Source organism: Pipistrellus kuhlii, unplaced genomic scaffold (genome assembly GCF_014108245.1).
Source record: "Pipistrellus kuhlii isolate mPipKuh1 unplaced genomic scaffold, mPipKuh1.p scaffold_m20_p_2, whole genome shotgun sequence".
In the NCBI taxonomy this organism is placed as follows: domain Eukaryota; kingdom Metazoa; phylum Chordata; class Mammalia; order Chiroptera; family Vespertilionidae; genus Pipistrellus; species Pipistrellus kuhlii.
This window is the reverse complement of record NW_023425515.1, coordinates 16,848,991-16,867,273: the sequence shown is the minus strand read 5'-3', so window position 1 is coordinate 16,867,273 and position 18,283 is coordinate 16,848,991. Positions and strand designations below refer to the sequence as shown.

The 18,283-nt window shown below is 40.2% G+C and overlaps 1 pseudogene; it reads right to left on the bottom strand.

Annotated features, from left to right (window-relative positions):
- Positions 1-16,842: 16,842 nt before the first annotated feature.
- Positions 16,843-17,544, bottom strand: LOC123652799 (annotated as a pseudogene).
- Between the last annotated feature and the right edge of the window lie 739 nt (positions 17,545-18,283).

Here is an 18,283-nt window from a genome sequence, read left to right as displayed (position 1 = left end):
CCAAGAGACAGCACTGACTGACTCCAGGAAGGATTAAGTTCCTGGTTTATTTAGCAAAGGCTACAGAAACCAAGCAATAAAATGCTACTCAGAGCAGGAAGAGAGAGACACAGCATATCTCATGTAGCTTTTTCTAGCCTCCCACAGTCCCTGAGAGGATGCAAAGCTGCCTCTGACATGTCAAATTAAGGTATACCTTATGGTCCAGAAATGCTACTTGCAGAAATTTCTCTTCTAGGAGAAAACCAAAGGGCCAAGTAAAGGACTAAAGTCGTTTATAGATTCTAGAGTGAGGGTGAAGTCTGTGATTACTGGCTGAGCTGGGTAGTCCAAGACTTATGTCTAGAAAAGGAGTTATGTGTTGCATCTCCTATTTTACATCAGGACCTTGACTATGTACCGTAGAAGAGACAGGGTATACTAAAAGGGCACCTGGGCCAGATTCTTGTCCGAGCTTTGGCTGCACATATATGGTTCCAAAGTTCTCCCTCAAGGCTTCTATAAGCTGTCAAATCCCAAAGCTCACTATACCTGAAAACTTCTTCCATTTCAGCCCCATCTGCTTCCCTCAAATCTCTCTCTTCCTCTTGAATTTAATTTTTATATCTCTCCTAAACTCCTCTCAAAAGCGTTATCTACTTGTACTATTTCAAGTTGTTAATCTCCTCCAGAATATACAGCCTGTCTTAAATATCCTTCACATTCTTGAAATGGCCTGATTAAGGCCTCCAGTGACCCCAGGGTGCCCAATCTCATAGTCACTTTATTCTCTTCATTATAACTTCTCAGCAGCATTCAAGCTGCCTACCGTGTTTCCCCGAAAATAAGACATCCTCCAAAAATAAGACCTACTTAGAGGTTTCCTTCTGAGTGAAATATAAGGCATCCCTCCGAAAATAAGCCCCCCACCCTAGGCTAAACATGAGAGATTTGGTCCACTGATTCTGAAAGAAATGGAGTCACAAGAAATTCACCAGGAAATTCAGGAATTGGATTGTTATGATGATGTTCCAGAAGATCATGACATGATTATCATTGAATAAATGAGTAAATTCTTGATACTGTAGGATTCACAGTTTGTCTTGTTTGTGTTGACAACTATCATACTACCATATACAGGTAATAAATTTCCTTTATTTTCATTTAACAATAGATGTGTACCGTATTATTCTTCATGGAAAAATAAGACATCCCCTGAAAATAAGACCTAGCACATCTTTGGGAGCAAAAATTAATATTAGACACTGTCTTATTTTCAGGGAAACAGGATACTTCTCAGACAACTATTCTCCTCTCTTGACCTCAGGTACATTACACATCCTGATTTTCTTTCTATTTCCTTTCCCCATTCCTCTCTATTTCTCAACATTCTCCTCTTCAAACTCTAAAATACAAAGTTCCTCTAACATATCTTAAAAAATCATCAATATATGTTGATCTGTTATGGCAGAATGCATGGGAGAACAATAGCCAGCACTCTGAGGGAGGAAAGTTTAACTTTTATTTCACAGATCTGCTAGTCCAGGGGAATTCCAGATCCAAAGCATGAACTGAACTCATAAGGAAGCTCTGACCTATATATCTCCTCCTGTGGCGGGCCCCTGAGGGTCCCCGGAGCTCTGCCCAAATCAGTCAGAGTGGGGAAGTAAGACTACAGTTTTAACCAGATACTGAACTGGGTTTTAAGGCCCCCCCCCCCATTTTCCTTTTCATTCCCCCCTCTTGTCCCACAAGCTATTCTTTAGCCTTGGGGATTACAAAAGACTCAGGAATTGGTGATAAGGTTGATGGCCTCTCTTGCCTCTTCCTGCTGAAGGGGGTGAGGAATGAAAAAGGGAGTTCAGAATCCTGTCTTCCCCATCTTCCCCAAGGGGGTCTTTGGCATAGCAAGGGCAGAGAAGTTCTCCTCCCAGTACCAGTCTGGGGTTCCAGTGACACTTGTATGAAGACTGGATAAAACTGTTAGAAAAAAATAAAAAACAATAATTATCCAGATAGAAGAAGATAAGGAGATTTAGGTCAGTCAGCCAGATCCACCATCTTCTTGAAGAAGATTCACATGGGGTGGTTCAGGTCAGAGGTCACCTTCACTCTGGATGCTGATTGTTCAGCTGGTGGGCTACTTTTACTCAGGAGGGTCCAGGTGTTCAGTCCTGTAACTTTGAGAGCTGAGGGGGTGGTTGGTATGACTGGATAAGGTCCCTTTCAGGTTGGCTTAAGCTGTTCCTTTTTCCAATCTTTTACCCAAACTTGGTCCCCAGGCTTGTGATGGTGCGCAGCTGTTCCTAGAGAGATGGGCAATTGATCGGTAACCCATCTGTGGACTTTAAGGATAGTTTTCCCAAGTCCTTGTGGCTGTTTATGAATTTCTAAGTTCCCTATTTCCCCCAAATATCCATTTGGCCAAATTAAGGGAGGGGGTCTGCCATATAGAATTTCAAATGGCTCTCAGGGCACAGCACATTTACAGGAAGATATCTGTCTATGGTAAGTTCACCTCCTGGCATAGCTTAGCCATAGCCGGTTCATGCATTCTCCTTTCCCTGAACTCTGGGGCCTGTAGGCTATATGTATCTTCCACTTAATTCTGAAGTCCTTAGCTACCTGCTGTACTACCTCAGCTATAAAGGTGAGGCTATCAACTGACCCTATGGTTAATGGCATCCTATACTGCAGAATTGTCCTTCAGTAACGCTTAGTGACTTCTCTCACCTTCTCTATAAGGGTAGGATATGCCTCAAACCAGCTTGAAAAAGGTGCAGACAAAAACTAAAAAAAATATTTATTTCCTCTACTAGGCTCTATTTCTGTAAAGTCTACCTCTAGATCTTCAAAGGGAGCCTGCCCACAGTGCTGAATTCCTATCAGCCCTTCAGGACCCTAGCCTTGCATTGTTCTGTGCACAGAGGAGGTAGCTCTGAGGACAGGTGCATAGGAGGGGTGATGGGCAATTAGATAGTACCTGCTTAACAAGGCTTCTAGAGCCATCTTCCCTAAATGGGTAAGTTCATGCTGCTGGAGCACTACTCTATGAGCTAACTGTTCTGGAACGTAGACCCTATAATCTGGAAATATTATACCAACCTTCCTTTGTCCTTTTACCCCCTTCTCGTTGGGGCCATTCTTCCTCTTAAGGAGTGTATTTCAGAGGTTCAGGTAATTCAAAACTAGCAGGATTCATGTTGGTGCCACCTGCTCCTTAGCAGCTAGCCTTGCTGCTGCATCTGTATGATGGTTCCCTTCTGATACTGAGTCTTTTCCTTTTTGGTGTCCTCTACAGTGGATGACTGCTACTTCCTTGTGCTCCCAGACTGCTTCTAGTAATTCCAAGATCTCATTCTGATTTTTGATTCCTTTTCCTCCAGCCATCAGGAATCCCCTTTCCTTGTACATGGCCCAATGGATATGCAGGGTAGCGAAGGCATAGCATGAGTCAGTGTAGATGTTGGCACATTTATCTTTACTGAGATTTAAGGCTCTGACTAGGGCCCAAAGTTCTGCCCTATGTGCTGACCATCCTTTAGGCAGGGCTTGTGCCTCTATTATCTCAAAAGTTTGATAATACTGCATACCCAGCTTATCTCTTTCCTTCAGCTAGGGACGCTAACTGCTATCAGTGAACAATACTAAGTCTGGATTCTGTAGAGGCCTATCTGTTATATCTGGTTGTCTGAAGTAAACCTCCTCTAGGGCTTCTAGACAATCATGCTTCAGGGGTTCCCTGTGTGATGGGTAGGAAAGTGGCAGGATTAAGCGTTCTTACTGCCTGTAATCTTATTAGTGGATTTTCACCTAGAAGCCCTTGGTATTGAGTCATCTAAGCACTGAGTCAGCCTATGTTGCCCCTTAGCTTCCATTAGGGTGACAACAGCATGAGGCACTTTAGCATTTAAGTTCTGTCCCAAAGTGAGCTTGTCTGTGTCTTTGACTATTAAGGCTGTGGGTGCAAGGGCCATGAGGCATGGGGGCCATCCAGAGGCAATTGGGTCAACCTGTTTGGAAAGGTAGGCTACTGGCCTATGCCAGGGTCTCAGTTCCTGAGTCAGAACTCCTAGGGCTACCCTGTTGTTCTTGTGAATGAAAAGGTTAAAGTCCTGTGTCATCACATCTGGGAGCCTTAGGGCCAGTGAGCTTTGTCTTTATAGTCGAGAAGGCTTTTTCCTGTTCTAGACATCAGTTAATGGGTACCTTTTCCTCTTCTTTTAAGGCTTCATAGAGGGACTTAGCTAGATCTTAGAATCCTGGGATCCAAATTTGACAGAACTCTGCTGCCCCTAGGAATTCGGGAATTTGTTGCCAGGTGCTGGGTACTGGTATGATACATACTGCCTGCTTCCTTTCAGTTCCTAGTTTTTGTTTCCCTTGGGTGACTCAAAAACCTAGGTATTTGACAGCTCTGAGCCTTCCTTTTGGACATCCAGTAACCTGTTTCAGTTAAGAGTCTTAGAAGGCCTTGTGTTCCTTCCCATCACTGAGCTCTTCTGGAGTTAGCCATAGGAGATTGTTTACATATTGAAGTAGAATGAATGCACCCCAAGTCCTACCCTGGAAATTTGGACAAACCTGATGCTAGTGCTCCACTAAAAGAGTCCGGGGAGTTCTTGAACCCTTGTGGCAGTCTGGTCCAGGTGAACTGTTTCTTCAGCCTTTATGGTTGGGTTTTCCCACTCAAAGGCAAACAGGGAATGACTGGAGGGTGCCAACTGAAGGCAGAAAAAGGCCTTCTGCCTAGAAAAGTGGGAATTCCTTCTCTAATTCACATTCCAATGTTGAGTCCTTTGACTGGGAGGTATATTTCTGCTCCCATCTTGGCCAAAAGGTCTTTGACTATTAGAGGGACCAGGAAGTCTGGCAAATACAGGAGTTCCTGAACCACCTGGTGGCCACCTAACTGACATTGGTGGGGGCAGCAAAATGGCCTGCAGATGTGGTCACGGTAGCTTTGATAATAGTGACTTTCTGCCCTGACAGGGGAGCTATTTTCTGAGTAACTACTGTGTGCTCTGCTCCTGAATCAACCATAAAGTTCACAGTCTGAGCCTGGAATTTCATTTCAGCCATGAGCTCATGGGGGCCCAGTTAAAAAGAGACCGGTCTGTCCTGGTTGGAGTTGGGTGCCACCAGGTCGATAAGGTCTATAAAAGGTGCTGGACTTCCACCAGGCCTCTGGAAAACCTCACAGGTCTTGGCCATATTAGTGGGCTTGTTGGCCCCAGCCCAGAGTCCCTGGAGGAAGGCCAGCTGATATAGCTCTAATCTGGCCCTCCCGTCCTACGAATTTGGGTCCCATCTGGGTTCCACATCTAGGAGCACCTTCCTGACTCATTTGTCTGTGTCTAATGTCCCTGGTCTGGAGCCATTTCCAAGCTTCTGTTATTCTCATGTGCTCCTCAGTGTTAAAAAGTGTGAGAAGGAGTTGCTTGCAGTCGACCCAGGTGGGCTTATGGGTCTAAAAAATTGACTCCAGAAGGTCAATCATGGCTTGAGGGTTTTCAGAATAAGCGGAAGTATGAGGTTTCTAATATAAGAGATGAGTCATAGTGAAAACTGGTAGTAAAAGACTAATCTCCCCCCCCCCCCCCTTGTAGGGTCCCATCTTCTCCCAATACTGGGGGACCCTGAGTATCTCAGAGAGGCATCTGGAAAGCTGGGGATGGCCTGTGTCTCTCATCAGCTGAGTGCAAACATCATCCAACTGGTTGTGGGGAGATGGTGTATCTAAGTTTCCCTGACCAGGCAAAGGAGCTCTGGGTTCCACTTGAGGCACATATGGAGGTGGTAAAACTGGTGTTACTTCTTTTGGGGGGAGGGAGAGTTCCGATAGAACAGGGGGCTGAGCTTTCTTCTGAGAGACCTGCTCCTTTTCTCCTGCCTCCTTCTGTTCTCCTGCCACTAAAACCTTACTCTGTCCATTCTTAAACACGCAGAGCCAGATCCAAGGAGCATGTGCCAAGCTCTTTCTAGCCATTGATCTATGTAAGAAAACTGATCAGGATGATCAGGATCACCCATGATGACCTCAAAGAGGGCTCTGACAGTTGGGACATCTAGGGTTTCCTTTGAGGGCCAACCTACACCAAAGGTTGGCCATTCTAATTTACAGAATTTTCTTAACTTTTAGGGAACTAGTTTCACATTATAATCCTTGGCAAATTCTTTCTGTAATACCCCATCTATGTAATAAAAGTCTAAGTGACTATTATGGTGGAATAACCAGAATGACCGGTCTCTATGATGTGCACTGACCACCAGGGGGCCAGATGCTCAATGCAGGAGCTTCCCCCTGGTGGTCAGTGAACTCTCACAGGGGGAGTAGTACTCAGCCAGAAGCCAGGCTCATGGCTGGTGAGCACAATGGCAGTGGCAGGAGCCTCTCCCACTTCTGCAGCAACACTAAGGAGCAGTGAGCCCAGGGGTAAAGAGCAGCAAGCAGGGTGTGGTAAGGAGTGAGGGGTCCCAGACTCTAAGAGGGATGTCTGACTTCCTGCTTAGACAGACATCCCCCAAGGTGACCCAGACTGTGAGAGGGCACATGCTGGGCTGAGGGATCTCCTCTCCCAGTGCACAAATTTTGTGCACCAGGACTCTAGTATTTTATAATATTATAACTAATAACTATTAGTTATAGTTATATTTGACAAAAATTCCTATGTACCTTCAGAAAACAAACATTTGAGGCACTTCAAAGCATATTAGGATGATTTAAAGCCAATTCTAGGTCAAGAGAAAGTTTCTTAAAATTTAAACCCTTGAAGGATTATCAAACTTGATTTTACCAAGATTATATATCAAAGTGTATTAAACACAAACATTCTTACAAGTTTCAGGAATAACCAGCTTTAGCAATTACCTTCTTTCTCCTTCAAAATGCATTTCTATGCCTATGCTTTCTCTATTTCACCAAAGCCATACTTTCCTTCTAATTAGTTAGAATTATTTATTAACAAATTTAATTTTATTCTCTGGATTCCTAGAGAATGCAAACTCAGAGTTCCACACATCCTTTTTTTAATGCCCAGGGGACTAGATTTACTCTGTAGTCCCCAATAAACTCTTTAAAATTCCTTAACATACTTTCTAAGACAGTAGAGTTTGAGGAGGAGCTATTACCCATGATGCAGGGAGGAACTGGGTTGCCTCCTAAAAAAAAAAAAAAAAAAAAAAAAGAATAAAAAAACTAATCAAAATAAGGCTTATTTTCTAACTTCATTTGTCCTTGGGTGTGGACTGAAAATGACTAATCAGATTTCTGCTATCAGTTTTCCTGAGTAGAGACATAAGCTCTGTTTAGGGAGGCAAAATCCAAATAATTCACTCACAAGTGTCCTTGGTTTAGGGAGAACAAGATTTCTACTTAGTTTCCCTATTATACTTGTCCCAGCTCACTGGTCTGTCATCCATTCAACTTTCTTTCAAAATTTCTCTTTACCTTCCTCCGTTACACCAAAGTCATACTCTCTTTCCAGTTAGTTAGAACTCTCAGCTTTAATTTTTAGGTGATATGATATCTAAACAATTTAAACAAGCAACAAAGAAACATATTTAAACAATAAAGACAAGATAACATTCCCCAGTAAGAACTTTTAATCACCACAGAAATGCGGGAGAGGTTTAGAAGGTTTTAAAAAAACAACACAAAAAATCAGTAAATAAATACTTTTACCACATTTCATTCACCAAATCAGTTTAAATTGGGCAGAGATACAGAACAAGTTCCTGAAGAAAGGCAGTAGAAAACTGCCTAGGAATGCTTCTCTTCTACCTTTTTCAAAGGCAGGCCAGACTCAAATCCTTAGCCAGTCCCAGTTTTGACTTCCCTAACAGGAAGTTCCAGAGACGGTGAATACCATCTAGAAGCCATTCCTCTAGATCAGTGTTTCCCAAACTTCTCTCATGATGAGAATCACCTGGTGGAGTTGTTAAAATACAGATTCCTGAATCCCAACTAAGAAGTGCTAAACTAGAATTTTGGGGAACATATAGGTGAAATTGTATACTTAACTAGTGCTCTAAGACAGCACTACAATTTCTGGCGAATGTGCTGGTGGCGTGCCTTCCTTGTGTCCCAGTGCCCGAAGCTAGTACCTTGAAGTCTGCTCTCATCAGCGGTGGCCTAAGAGCCAGCTCAACTGATGTTTCCTGGCCAAAAATGCACCAAATGTATGGCAGAATGCATAGGAAAACAACCAGTCAGCACTCTGAGGGAGGAAAGTTTAACTTTTATTTAGAAGATCTGCTACTCCCGAGGAATTCTGGATCCAAAGCCTGAACTGAACTTGTGAGGACGCTCTGATCTATATATCTCCTCCTGTGGCGGGCCCCTGAGGGTCCCCGAAGCTCTGCCCAAGTCAGCCTTGGTGGAACCATGGGAGCATGCTCTGCAGCTCTGCTCAACTCAGCTGTGGTGGGACCATGGGGTTAGGCTCTGCAGTTCTGCCCAAGTCAGTCAGAGTGGGGAAGTAAGACTACTGTTTTAGCCCCAGCAGGTTTGGCTCAGTGGATAGAGCGTCAACCTTCAGGCTAAAGGGGCCAGGGTTGGATTCCAGTCAAGGGCACATGCCTGGGTTGTGGGCTCAACCCCAGTAAAAGGTGTGCAGGAGGCAGCTGATGAATGATTCTCTCTCATCATTGATGTTTCTATCTCTCTCTCCCTTTCCCTTCCTCTCTAAAATTAATAAAAATTAAAAAAAGACTACAGTTTTAACTAGATACTGAACTAGGTTGCAAGCCCCGCCATTTTCCTTTTCAGATCCACCATGTACCTAAGTAGGCTCCAGACTTGTAAACATAATTACTAACTTGATATCTTCCTCTCAATGTCTCTCAGGCATCTCAAACATAACAGCCCTGACCAGTTTTGATTTTCTTTCAAAACTTCTCAGGTCAACTTGTCCTTGTCCAAACTTCCCAGCTTAGTAAACAGCATCACATTTCATGCAATTGCTCAAGCCAGGAACCTTTCCCTTCCCCTCCTCTCCCACATCGAAGCCATCTGTAAACCCTATGGTTTCTATTATACCTTCACAGTAAATCTCAAATGTACTTCTCTTTATTCCCCTTCTACTACTAAGCCAAAGCCTGGCCTCTAAATTGATTTCTCTGATACCCTTCTTGGCACATTCACCCCACCCCAATCTCTTGACTCAGGACAGAGAATAAACTTTGAAGAACTTCTTACTATGGCCTCCAAGGCCATGCATGATTTGGTTTTTTGCTAGCCTCTCCAAGCTCATCTCATTCCATTCTCTCCTTCGCCCACAGAATTTAAACCTGGTGTCCTTTCAGTTTCTGGAATCAGCCCACTTCTTTCCCACCTTAGGGCTTTTGCATAAACTTCCCTTTTCCTTGAATACTCTGCCTACTCATTTTATGTGTATTCTCTTTGCTTAATTACATTATGTACAGTGATTGACTCATACTAGGCTTTGAATAAGTACTTACTAAATGAGGGCACCAAATGGATTTGACAAGAAAATTTACCAACTCACAGGTCAGTGACTAGGACAAGGGAAAACCACCTACTCTGTGCAGAAAATGCTTGGTGCTCCTTTTCCTTAAAGATTCTGCACTCTCATCATTGTGCAAATAAAAAAAATAACCAAAATACTGAAAGAACAATAACACTTAGCTGGCATGAGACAATATAAGTGCTTCCTGAAAAAGGTAGGGAATAGTTCATATGTAAATAAAAAATACTCACTTAGGCAGCACAGTATAGAAAGACGACTAATTGACAAATGATTACCACATAGACACATGTTTCCCAACATTTTCAACACCAAGGATTTGTTTCATTAGCTTTCAAAAGACATTCACTTTTCCCACAGTGACCTCATATTTCAGAAAAACATTTATCTAGTAAACTACATTTTTCATGCAATAATTTACTTTTTTCAGATGAAATTAATCAGAAAAAGTAAACTAATTTACTTATTAGTCAGATGAAATTCCTAATTAGAAATATATAACCCCTAATTAGAGCACTTAATTAATCATCATGCTATGAAAAATACAAGTAAAAAAAAAAAAAAAAGGTAGGGCCTTTTTTTTTTTTTTTTTTTTTTTTGCTTGTATTTTTCATAGCTTTTTTTTAATATAGATAGAATTTTCACTGGAATTTTTGAAACATTTAAAATATCTTGGAAACTTCCACCTGATATTCCATTCAAAGATTAAGCCTATATGTCTTGTAAAGAAAATAATAAGCATGGTTCATTTATCCTTTTTCTTCATAAAAGTCTCCTTGTGGCTCTTCACAGATTAATAACTGTAAAGTGAATGGGATCCCCCAGGGAGAGAAACTCTTATCACAATGGAATTTTGATAATAAGTTAATTGAGGTTTAGATAGTAGTCTACCAGAAAACCAAAATACATTAACAGACGCAGAACATTGCTCTACATCACATGTGTCAAACACAAGGCCCGCGGGCCAAATCCGTCCCGCCAGGCCTTGCAATGTGGCCCGCACCGCGCTGTCATCACTGCACTCCGCTGCGTTTCCATCACAATGACAGTTTATGACTGTTCAGTAAACCATTCGGCCCGCGATTTAGGCTGGATTTTAGATTTTGGCCCCTTCTCTGATTGAGTTCGACACCCCTACATCTACATCATGGCAGATGTCACTGTGGAATTTAACACGCCTCCTCTTTTCTCGAATGGTTGCCATGCAGCAGTAGTCAGAGAAATGGAGAGGAAAGAGGTGAATAAAACTTTCCTTTTTAATGGAACTAGAGGGTATCCTTTTATCCTGTGTTTTTTATAAGAAGTAACACTACATACTAGGCAAAACTAATTTAAGCACTAAAGCTCTGTTTTCCTGCCAAAACCGGTTTGGCTCAGTGGGTAGAGCGTCGGCCTGCAGACTGAAAGGTCCCAGGTTCAATTCCGGTCAAGGGCATGTACCTTGGTTGCAGGCACATCCCCAGTGGGAGGTGTGCAAGAGGCAGCTGATCAATGATTCTCTCTCATCGATGTTTCTAACTCTCTATCCCTTTCTCTTCCTCTCTGTAAAGAAATCAATAAAAATATATATTTTTAAAAAAACAAAAACAAAAAAACTCTTTTCATCTGTACCTTTTGTCTGATTTTTAATCATTTTAGACACCATTGGTTCTTAAATATTTTCCATCTAAGGAAGGAAAAAGATGTAAATGTTTTATATCCATAAAACTCACTCATGTACTTTAAAAACTAACACTTTTCAAGTTGTCATGCTTCAAGGACATTTTCTGAAATTTGACTATTATCAACAAAATCAGTGTTTCTATAGTGTTTCTAGAGATGTTCAAGGTATACAAGCAACTCGTGTTATGTAAGTTCTAAAGAAGAAGAATGTTAATCATATAGTTAATAAGCAACTTACCACCAGAAGTCAAGATGTTTCAATTCATAATTTTGCTAATAGGAGCTGAATCTTCTATGTTTTAATAGCTTTTGTGTAGGAAGCAAGCTGTGATTTAGCTGGAAATTTCATCTTACTAGACAAATGTTGGATAGATCAAGTTTTTTTGGTTCTTAATGTACCCCATGATGGATCCAAATTTTAGCTTTTCCTGTCAAGATGTTACAAAAATATCCCCATCTTAACACCTTAAAGGAATCTACAAATGAACATTTTTCTTCACATTTTAGCCACAGAGAAAACAGATGTAGTAATTATTTTGAGTTACCTTTTGCAAAGCTGGAAGACAAGTTTACAGGTTCTTTTTTTATCTTATATGTGTATGTACATACATGTATAGTATATATGTGTATATATATATGTATGAACTTTCTTTTATTGTGGTTACTGGATTGGTTGCCCCTTATTGAGCCCCCTGTTAGCCTGGTCACCCCCAACTTCCCCATCTGCCAGCCTGGTCGCCCCTCACTGACCCCTTGCTGGCCTGGTTATCCCAACTGCCCCTCCTGCCAACCTAGTTGTCCCCAACTTCCTTCCCTGCCAGCCTTGTTGCCCCATGCAGCCTGTGTTCAGTTGTTCACCCAGTTGTTTCAGTTGTGATGGCCCCTGGCTTTTTATATATTAGGATATATATATATACTAGAGGCCTGGTGCACAAAATTCGTGTACAGGTAAACCTGGCCAGCGACCAGGGCTGAACTGTGGGGTGACAGGTGGGGTGATCGGGGCCCCGACTCGCACCCACCTTGGCTGGCCTGGCACCACCTGCTCACTGACCCCACCCCTTGCCACTACTGCCAGTTGCCTCCCTCTATGGGGTGACCTGCCTTGCTGACCTGGCACCACCCACTCACCAGCCCTGCCTTCTGCCATCGCGGGTTGGCGCCTGCGGGCTGGGGGCAGCTCCTACATTGAGTATCTGCCCCCTGGTGGTCAGTGTGTGTCTGGTCAAATGTTTGTTCTGCCATTTGATTGATTTGCATATTAGGGTTTTATATAGATAGATATATACAGAACATAAAATATGCCACTTTACTATTTAACAAAAATATGCATTAACTACATTCACAATATTGTCCACCATCAGAACTATTACCAAAACTTTTCCATTACCCTAAACAGAAACTCCTGTATCATTAGGTATATTTTATGCAACATGTTGAGTAAGTGTTCATTCATTAAATAGTTTACCCACTAAAAACATAATTATTAAGTACCCATTGTATGTATTATCCTATGCTCAAAATGAGATGAATAACCAAACAACCATGACAAGCAAGAATAAACAATAGAGTGGCCCACTTTTGAACATTTGTGTTTTTTGTGAATGGCCAGGTGGCCACTGCAAATATCAGTAATAATATTAATACTTGCTATCTGACCTAAGAGCTTTACAAGTGTTAAATAATTTAATCCCTACAACAACCCTTTGAGCCAGCTACTACTATTATTGTATTATTATCATGATGCTACAGGTAATGAAACTAAGGCTAAGAGAAAGTAAGTAACTGTCCAAGATACCAAGGCTAAAAAGAGTTGGATCTGGATTTCTAGTCCAGGCTGACAGGTTCAGAGTGTATTCCCTTAAAATACTGCCTGTAACTATTTTTAAGATGCATTTTATTGAAGCATAATTTCCATCAAGTAAATGCACCCAATTTAAGTTAGGGTTTCATGAGCTTTAACAAGTGATTACAACCATGCTACAACCACAGTCAAGAAATAACACATATTTTTTGTCACCCTAAAATGTTCCCTTGTATCCTATTGCTGTTAGTGCTCCCTGACCCACCACCACTAGGCTTAGGCAATCATTAATATTCTTTCTGTAACTATATATTAAATTTTTTTCTTTCTAGAACTTCATATAAGCAGAATCATAGAGCATCTACTCTTCTAGTCTATTTTCTTTTGCTCGGCATACTGTTGGAGGTTATTGATACATTGATTACATTGGTAGTTCCTTTCAATAGATTAGTAATATTTCATTGTGTGGATATTCCCTAATTTGTTTATCAATTCATCTGTTAATGAACACCTGGGTAGTTTTCGACTTTGGATACTATGAATAAAGCTACTACAAACATTCATGCATAGATATATACTGATCATATTTCCATTTGTATTGGGTAAATATCTATGAATGGAATTGGCTAGTTGTATAATAAGTGATGTTTAACTTTGTAAGAAACTGCCCAATTCAAAGCAGTTGTAGTATTTTATGTTCCCACTAGCAATATATGACAGCTCTAGCTGCTTCTTATTTTTGCCATCAGTTGATATTTCAATCTTTTCTATTTTAGACTTTCCAGTAGTTATGTAGTGGTGACTCATTGTGGTTTTACTTTGTACTGCTCAAAGACTAATGATTTGAAGCATCTTTTCATGTGTTTAGTGGTTGTTCATATATCTCCTTTTATGAAATGTCTGTTCAGAGCATTTGCCCCTTATTGTATTGTATTGTTTTATCATCATACCATTGAGCTGTAGAAGTTCTTTATATATTCTGAATACCAAATTTTTGTTAAATGTGTATTTTGCAAATATTTTCTTTCTGTTTGTGACTGGTCTATTTGTCTTTTATTTTCATGAAGTTCAATTTATTCATAAGTGATTTCCTCTTATTTTTGTTTTAAGAAATCTTTGCCTATCCAAGTTCAAAAAGATTTTCTTCCATATTTTCTTACCCAGGTTTTACAACTAAGTAAAACTAGTGGTGCTAGTTGCAGGCTTTTGTAAATGTCCTTGCACAGGTTGATATGTTGAGAAAGTATCATAAAATAAACATTTATCAAATGCTTTTTCTGTATCTGTTGAGATGATCAGATTATATTTCCATTTGTTATGTTAGTATGCTTAATTATATTAATCAATTTTTGAATTTCAAATCAATGTTATTTTCCTGAGATAAACCTCATTGGATCATGATATAATCCCCTTTCAAATACTGCTATGCTTTTATTTGCTAATTTTTTAAAATATATTTTATTGATTTTTTACAGAGAAGAAGGTAGAGGGACAGAGAGCTAGAAACATTTTTGAGAGAAAAACATCGACCAGCTGCCTCTTGCACATCCCCTACAGGGGATATGCCCGCAACCAAGGTACATGCCCTTGACCGGAATCGAACCTGGGACCTTTCAGTCCACAGACCAGTGCTCTATCTACTGAGCCAGACCAGTTTTGGCAAGATTTGCTAATGTTTTGCTAATGACCCTTGCATCTATATTCATGAAGGATATTGATCAATGGTTTTCTCTTCTTATAATGTATTTAACAGGTTTTGGTGTCAGAAATGCTGTCCTCATAAATGAGTTGGGATACATGACTCCTTCCTCGATTTTGTAGAGAAGTTTCTGTAGAATTTACACATTTTTTACATTAAATGTTTGATGAAATTCACCAGTGAAGCTATCTGGGTCTAGATTTAGGCCTAGATTAGGATTTCAATTTTTAAAATTTAATTTCTTTTTTCTTTTCTTTTTAAATATATTTTATTGATTTTGTACAGAGAGGAAGGGAGCGAGATAGAGAGTTAGAAACATCGATGAGAGAGAAACATCAATCAGCTGCCTCTTGCACACCCCCTACTGGGGATCTGCCAGCAACCAAGGTACATGCCCTTGACCGGAATCAAACCCAGGACCCTTCAGTCCCCAAGCCGACGCTCTATCCATTGAGCCAAACCGGTTCTGGCTTAAAACTTAATTTCTTTAGTAGATATGAGGCTAAATAGGTTTTCTTTTTTTTTTTTTTCTATATTGATTAAGGTATTACATATGTGACCTTATCCCCCCATTGCCCCCTCTCCTTCCCCACCATTGCCCTCACCACCCTGGTGTCTGTGTCCATTGGTTGATCTCTCCCCCTTACTCCACCCTCCCCTACCTTCCCTCTGAGGTTTTTATGCTCTGATTGATGCTTCTCTGTCTCTAGATCTGTTTTTGTTCATCAGTTTATGTTGTTCATTATATTCCACAAATGAGTGAGATCATGAGATATTTTCTTTCTCTGACTGGCTTATTTCACTTATCATAATGCTCTCCAGTTCTATCCATGCTGTTGCAAATGGTAAGAATTCCTCCTTTTTTATAGCAGCATAGTATTCCATTGTGTAGACATACCACTTCTATTTTTTTTTCTCTTAAATCAATGTTGATTGTGTATGTCTTTTAAGGAATTTGTTTATTTTTATTTTTTTTAAATATATGTTTTATTGATTTTTTACAGAAAGGAAGAAAGAGGGATAGAGAATTAGGAACATTGATGAGAGAGAAACATCGATCAGCTGGCTCCTGCACACCTCCACCTGGGGATGTGCCCTCAACCAAGGTTCGTGCCCTTGACCGGGATTGAACCCAGGACCCTTCAGTCCGAAGGCCGACCCTCTATCCACTGAGCCACACCGGTTAGGGCGGAATTTTTTTATTTAAGTTGTTAAATTCATTAACAAAAGTGTTCACATTATTGCATTAGGCCTTCAATATTTATAGAATATGTAGTATTGTCTATTCCCTCTTTTTGTTTCTTATCTATTGATATTATTGTTGTTTAAAAAAACAGCTTTGGACATATTAATTTTTCTCTTTAGTCTGTTCTATTTTATTGACTTGTGCTCTTATCCTTATTATTTTTTCCTCCTGCTTATTTCGATATAAATTCTTATCTGTAAAGCTTCTTAGGTTGAAAGCTTTGACTGTTGCTTTGTACCTTCTTTTCTAATATAATCTGTTAAAGCTATAAATCTCCCTCTAAGCACTACTTTTGCTGCATCCCACAAATTTTGACACATTGTGCTTTCACTTTTGTTCTATTCAAAATGTTTTCTAGTTTCTCCATGTTTCTTCTTTGATGCACCAGTTTAGAAGTGTGTAGTGTAATTTCTAGATATTTATGAATTTCCCAGATTGATATTTTCTATTGATATTATTGATTTCAGTTGTAGTAAGAGAACATCCCTCCTCTGAATGGTTTCAATTGGGATTTATGTCATGGTCCTGAATATGGCCTATCTTGATGATATTCTGTGTGCACTTGAAAAGAATATATATCCTGCTATTGTTGGTTGGAATAGTTTATAAATTAGATCAACTTGATTCTTATTTAAATATTTTATGACCTTATTAATTTTTAATCTGCTTTTTCAAATACTTATTGAGATAGAAGTATTGAAATCTCTGGCTATAATTGTGAATTTGTCTATTTTTTCTTACAGTTCTAGTTTTCACTTCATGTAATTTGAAGCTAATGTGAGCACTGGAAATTGGCTTATTGCTCCTCAGTCAGTATAGAAACTCTTACAATACTATGTTTATCAATCAGTATAGACTACTATGTGCTGTGACAAAAACAATACCCAAAGCTCAGTGGCTTATGACTTTTTTTTTTTTTTTTTTTAGTCTTAACTGTGTTTTCACCCAAGGATGCATGCTTCTTTAATTTTTTTTTGTTTATTGAAACAGATTTTTTACAAAAAGGAACCCAATTATATTGTGAAATACCAAATCTTCATCCTTTTTCTTGAAGATGCTGCTTAGTGTGCTCTGCTCTTCATTTTCTCTCTTGTCCGTTTTCCAGGTCTCTTATTTGACCCTTTCTTTACTGGCCTCTTGAGGCCCTTGCCATGAGCTGTCTTGGCCCGGAAGCTACCATCATAGCTCTCACGAGTGTTCCACTTGCTGCCTTTTTTCTTACCACAAAACCCAAACTTCTGGCTTTTACAGCGTCGTTTGGCATTGAGACCCTTCTTCATCTTCTGGCCTTTAGTTCCTCCCTTAAAGCTCCGTGCAACAGGTTTCTGATCTCTGTCAAGGAAATCCAGTTTGTCAGAGAAGCCTTTCTGGTATTTCTTAATGGTGTTCATCATGTGTGTTTTCTCCCGCTGCCTCTTCTGAGGAACCCCTGTTTGCACCTTCTTTCTATATTTCCTAAGTGCTCCAAGTTGCTTAGCCTTTTCTGACTTCTCCATGCCTGCAGCTTTTGTCGAATCTTCTGCATCTGCTGATCAGACTTAGCCATCTCTGCGAAATAATCAGTGGGTCGCTTAGTAGGGACTTTGAGCTGATGGAGCCGAGGTAATACTGCAAGCACTGCAGCCTGGGCCTGACTGTAGCTGAGGATAGAAGACAACGTGTGAAATCAGCTAGACAGAAGAGGCTTTACAATCATTCTTACTCCATTTCATGAGTTATCCAAGGTCAGCAGGACTCTCAACATATGACCTCCTCCAGCAAGAAGACACACACAAACAAAAACTGTAATAAAACTTCATTAACTTGGCATCTCGGCTTATGACTTAACAAAGTTTTTTTTTTTTCCTTCTTGCTTATGCTGTGTGGCCACTGTATACTGACTGTGACTATTCTGCATCTTCTTTATTTTGAGACTTAGAGTAATGGAGCAGTCATTGTTGAAACATTACTTGTTCTACTGGCAGAAAGAAAAAGACATAACAAACAATGTACTGGCTCTTAAGTCTTTTACCTCAAAGTGCCAGACGTCACTTCTACTCATATCTCATTGGCTAAATCAAATCTTATGGCCAAGGCTAATAACAATGCAATAGGGAAATCTAATCCTTCGCCAGGAAGGAACACCAAATGTTTGTGAATGAAATAGTCTACCACACGGTCCTAAGCATTCAAACAATTTCTTCTTTAATCTTCATAATATCCTTCTAGAAATAGATAATATTATTGTCTCCATTTTACAGATGAAGAATCTGAGGCTCAGAGAGTAACCTGGCAAAAGTCAAACAATACGGTAGTCTTCCCTTATTTGCAGTTTTGCTTTCTAGAGTTTCAGTTTTCTATGGTCAAGCCTGGTCCAAAAATATTAAATGAAAAAGTCCAGAAGTTAACAATAATGTATGCATTTT